Raw genomic sequence first — 6000 nt, forward strand, 5'->3', positions numbered from 1 at the left:
CATTTGAGATGCCATTTGTCTAAGGCTCACATCCTCGTTATGACATTGTTCGGAAATCACAAGGCCAACACCAAATATTTCATTCACATAAGCATTGCAAGTCACATAATGAGAACCAGACAATTTCAAAGTGGTATCATAAAAAATTTTCAAGAATGACAAGAAAGAAGAAACTTGTTTCCATTCCATATTTGTAGGATCACCACCAAATTTCACCATTTCATTTTGAAGAGCAGAATCTTTCATCAATAAATTAGCAGACACCGACGCTTGATGCGTCTTTTATTTTCTTTGCATTTATGTTTTGTAGTTTATTTTTGTATTCAGTTTGGACTTGTATCACTCAGAAATTATTCCCCTTCTGAATTTTTCTATTATTTTTGTTGTCTCGAGTTGTATTTCTTTGGTTTATCTTTATATACTTGAGATTATTTTGTTCTTGTTGAGCTTCACTGAACCCCCTTGTGTATACGTGCAAATGGTCTTTTGAGTATGGGATTTGAGGACTACTTATGGAACTCAACTCTCAAGGAATATAGCTCTATCAAATGTACCATTAGGAGTTCAGGAGAGTATTGTTTTAATTGCCTACCTTCACATATGTCATTGATTGTTATACTTTTTTTATTGTACTTTGCATGCGTACATTGAGGTCAATGTACATCTTAAGTGTGAGGGCGGGGGAGTTTACATTACACATGTTCTTTCCATAAGTTTTTAAACAAAAAAATGCTCATGTAGCCAATAGAGGTTTACCTTAGTTGTAATGGTTGTATTCATAAGTTTAGGAGAATTTTTTTAACATTGAATTTTTCTCATGCTCTAGTTTTTTTACTTGGAAGTTTAGGAATTTTTTTGCCCGATTGATAATTATTGCACTACTCGCTCATTAAACCTTGTAGAAACTCAAGTTTGATATTTAAGGAACTATTTTTAGCTACTCTTTGTTGTTAGTTTCTTCTAAAAAAAATGGTTGAATGAAAAGTAAAAGGAAAATATATACTTGTTTTAGGTTGTGCATTTGTTGTGGAAATAGCTACCGCCTATGAAGTATGAAGCTACTCTCATAAGTCGGATACTAGATATGCCATAATGAGAGAAAGAGCTATCTCATGGGATGAGTGAAAGCTACAACCCAGGTAGAAAGAGCTACCACCTCGAAAGTGTGAAAGCCACCTTAGCGGCCGCTTTGGAAAAGGCAACTTTAGAGGATGTGTGAAGCTACTACTGTCTTTTTGGTTTGTTTTGTAAATAAATAAATCCCTTATACTTAGAACTTTGAGTAGTATACTTTGGGTTGAATTGAGTGAGTTTACACACACATACACGATTTTGGGTTTGTTGTCCTTTTTGATTCGAATTTTTACCTAGAGCATTGATTTTTCGTATTTGGTGTTGAAATTTTCCTTACTTATAGGATGCTTCTTTTGTATACTTTTGGTGAACCTAAGGCCAAGAACTTTCTATATTTTCTTCTTCTATACTTCAATGGTTTATTTTTGTTTAAGGACAAGCCAAAGCTTAAGTGTGGGGGAGTTTGATAAGTGCTTGTGTATTAGTAATATGAAGTATTATTTTTCTAGAATGAGCATCATTTTTTCTTAGATTTTATCGTTCATACATGTGTATTTGTTTTACTTTTGTGCATGTAGGATTGTGGAGACAAGTATGGAAGAAAGAAGCCAAAGTAGGTTGTGAATGCATGTTTGGACATTAACCAGGTCCAACTCATAGGGGCAAGCACACGCCCTGTGTCTTCTCGAGATGGAGGAGAGTTCTACTGCAGAGAATCACATAGGCGTGCGGGAAATCCCATATCCGTGTGGTTGTCACAGGTTCGCCCACAGGGGTGAGTCCATGGCCCTGTGTGCTCTCGGGATAAATTGCTAAGTCCCTACAGGAAAATGCATGCCCGTGCAGAAATTACCAACGGGCATGAGGAAGTCACAAGGTCGCTCACAGGGGCGTGTCCACACCCCTGTGTCTTCTCTGGTCGAGCTCGCAATGCAAAACTAACGGCGTACAGAATTTCCCCATGCCCGTGCATTTTCTCTCAATGCCTTAGAAAACTCGCAGGCTCTGTTGAAAATTTCTAAACATGTATACACACTCAGAGCCTGCCTTATTATGCAAAATACACTAGCAAAAAACATGAGAAACTAGCTCAAAAGACCAAAACTTCATGAAAACACACGATGACATTAAGTGTACATAATAAAATCACAGCAAAAGCAACTAAGATCCAAGATACCAAGACTCAACACTTTATTTATGCAAACACTAAGCTAACAACTAAGAAAACAGTAAACACTTGGGTTGCCTTCCAAGAAAAGCTTGTTTAATGTCACTAAGCTTGATGTACTCTATCTTACCTCACAGGGGTTCATAAATGAAGGTTTCCCTCTTACCCATTGCTTGAAAGCATGATGAGTGAAGTCTCTTGAAGGTAGAAGGGGAATTGTCGGGCTTGGTTCCACCTAGTAGAGGTTCATCCGACTTATTCGGTTCACGCACATCGCCAACAACCTTGGGGCATTTCCGGTGGCATCTCCTCACCCTCTTCATCTTTCGGAGTATCTTCTTCATGATCACCGTAGTAGATGGCACTTCTTCCATTGAACCAAGCATCAGTACTTCCTCATTGTCTAACTCTTGGTCGAATAAACCCTCGTACAAGTCCGGATTGAATATTTCCTTCATATATTCATCAACAATCTCATCAGTAGTGTTGAAAAAGTAAAGAGTATCATCAAAGTCAAAAGAATGTCGCACAGCTTCGGTGAGGCGGTATGTGAGTTTATCATCTCAATCCCTCAGAGTCAACTCCCCACCATCCATATCGATCAATGCCATGGAGGTGCGCAAGAATGGCCTCCCAAGTATCAAATCGACGTCCAACACTACAAAGTCTACAGGAAAAATGTACTTGTCTACCTTGAAAAGCACATCTTCAATGATGCCCCTCGGATGTCTCACCGTTCGGTCCGCCAATTGCAATGTCATCAGAGTAGGCCTAGGCTGTCCCAAGCCTAGCTTTTGAAAGAAAGTATACGGCATGACATTAATTCTAGCCCCTGAGTCCGCCAATGCCATTTCTTCACCCAAATTGCCAATGTTGCATGGAATGATGAAGCTTCCCGGGTCTTTCTTCTTGGTCGGCATATTCTTTTGCAAGACCGCCGAGCAAGAAGCATCTAGACTCACAGAGGCACTCTCTTCCAATTTCCTTTTGTTAGTCAATAAGTCTTTGAAGAACTTTGCATACTTAGGCATTTGGGATAATGCCTCAACAAAGGGAATGTTGATGTGGAGTTGATTGAACAAACTCAGGAACTTCTTGTACTATTCATCCCCTTGGTCATTCTTCAATCTAGAGGGATAAGGGATTCTTGGCTTGAAAGGTGGGGGTGCCACCTCCTTCTCTTTTCTTGCTTCCTCCTCAACCTCTATGACCTCGGGTGCGTCTACATTGGGCTTCTCACTCGGAAGCCTATCCTCAACCTCATTACCACTTCTCAAAGTGATCGCCTTCACATGCTCTCTAGGATTGGTCTCTGATAAGTGCTTGAGTAGACATATTTTTATATGTGTTTTACATGCATTGAGCATCATTTTTACTGTGGTTTATGTCTCATATTGTGTATTTGGTGTTCTTTTATGCATATAGGTTGTGAATGCCTTGAAGAGTAAAAAGGAAGCAAAGATGGGCTATAAAGACATAATGTTGGGAGTTCTTATTCAATTCAATGACCAAGACACGAGAGGAGTTTATAAACGTGGAGATGTGTGCCAACTTCCAAGAAGATTCAAGTCAATTCACTAGTTAGAAGGGCACAAAGGCAGCCACATCTTCATGTTTCTTCTCTTTGTGAAGAAAAGTTTTATAGGCTACAACATGGACGTGTGCCCGGACATGTGGCCTCAAGATAAGAGTGATTGGATCGCGTTTTGCGAAAAGTACTGTAGCAATTTCACTGTAGCATTACTGTAACAAAATTACTGTTCACGCGGCCGCGTGGAAATTTCTGCAGCCCACGCGGACGCGTGGAAAATCCACAGGGGCGCGTGAGGGCACGTGACAGACGCGATCTAAGGCCTATAAATAGCCGTTTTGCCCTATTCTTTCTCATCTTTTGTGCGGCTCTTGAGGGGTGAGACGGCTAGGGTTTGGAGAGGAGGTCTTTGCGGCTTTGGAGGCGCTTCGTCACCAACTTTGATCGATTCCTCCTCCGTCATAGCATCAAGGAAGCCACCGGTGAACCTAGCTTCGGAGTGGGTCCTTCAAGACGTCGAAGCTCTCCATCAAGGCCATCAGTTCATATATAAGGCGGTTTATTTCTATGGTTTTAATGTACTTTCATTCATTGATGGTGTGTTTTGTACATTGCTCCATAGAGGGCTAAAACCCTAGAGGGTATTTGGGCTTGTGAACCCTAGGATTCTCATCTTTTGTGGATTTGCTTTGTGTTTCTATTTAATCCGAGTTTGATTAAGTTTCATTCTTGATTGTTTAATGCTTGCTTGCCTTATTGATCTTATGGTTATTTGGTTTGCATGATTTGTTGCCTTGGTGGGAGAGAGATCTCCATTAGGGTTAGAACCTCAAGTTTGAAGAGGGTTGAGAGGGTGAGTCATGAGATAGTGAAGTGTCCCCTTTCCCCTCCGATTGGTGTATTCTATCTCCATTCCCTAAGCTCTATGCAACCATATTTGGTGGGAGGCGTGAGATTGCTCAATTTCTTCGCCGGGACCTTGTAGGGGGTTAGGATCCTTCGCCGGGAATTAGGGTTGGATCAATCTTTAGGAATTGGATACACAGTTTGGAATCCCTAGAGTGCTTTGCGGTCATATGTGGTGTGAGGTGTTGAGATTGATCGATTTCTCCACCGGACCTCGTAGGGGACTAGTATCGGTGATCTAGAGATAGACCCGATTATGTTTGGATTTCCACGACTTAACTTACTCATCATAGAAACACTTTGCTTATCCGGTACCTAATACCTGAATCCTAGGGGGAGCATTGCCCGAATACCCCACTTTTACTGATTGAGATTCTCCTTCCATTTTACCCTTGCATATTCGTCTCCGGTGTTCATCTCTTCGCACATTAGATCACCACACTATTCCATTATCATTAGGCTAGATAGCAGAGAAGAAGTTAGTACTAGTAGCCCTGTTCCCTGTGGATTCGACTACCCGACTCACCGGGTATTTATTACTTCGACACCCGTGCACTTGCGGTACACACACGCATATTCGGACACGTGTCAGTCTCATTATTACTAGACAAACTTCCTTGTGGTGTATCCGATAGGTACTTCACAATTAGCCCCACCTGATTCTCAAGATTATGCAAAGATGCGGTGTGGTTACAAAGTGTAGCCTCGACTGATTGAAAACTTGTATCCGATGATTGTACAAATCTTGTTAAGGCCTTCTCTAAATTGGCCATTCGGGTTTCCAAGCCTGAAACTCGGTTCTCCATGTTTGGGGCGTGTTGTTGTTGGAAACCCGTTGGTGCCATGGCCTTTTTTGCTCCTTGGTTGCTCCATGAAAAATTGGGATGACTCTTCCAACCCAGATTGTAGGTGTTGCTATATGGATTCCCTTGGTTCCTCATTGCATTACCCACAAAATCGACTTTCTCCACTGAAGATGCATCACCAATAGAGATCGGGCAATCAGAGGGAGCATGTCCTCCACTGCATCTGGTGCAAGTAGTCACGACCACCACTCTATTAGAAATTAGAAGGTCTAACTTCTTACTCAACGATTCCACTTGAGCTGCCAATGAAGTTACTACATCTATTTCATGAAGCCCAACCACTTTTTCCTTTCCCACGCATTCCACTGATAATTGTTCATAGCCATGTCTTCTGCCAACTGTCAGGCTTCTTCTGGGTTTTACTCCCCATTGTACCTCCTGTGGCAGTATCTAGGAATTGCCTTGTGCTCGGATTCAACCCATTATAGAAAGTCTGAATAATCATCCATTCGGAA

This window comes from Dioscorea cayenensis, unplaced genomic scaffold (assembly GCF_009730915.1).
Source record: "Dioscorea cayenensis subsp. rotundata cultivar TDr96_F1 unplaced genomic scaffold, TDr96_F1_v2_PseudoChromosome.rev07_lg8_w22 25.fasta BLBR01000170.1, whole genome shotgun sequence".
In the NCBI taxonomy this organism is placed as follows: domain Eukaryota; kingdom Viridiplantae; phylum Streptophyta; class Magnoliopsida; order Dioscoreales; family Dioscoreaceae; genus Dioscorea; species Dioscorea cayenensis.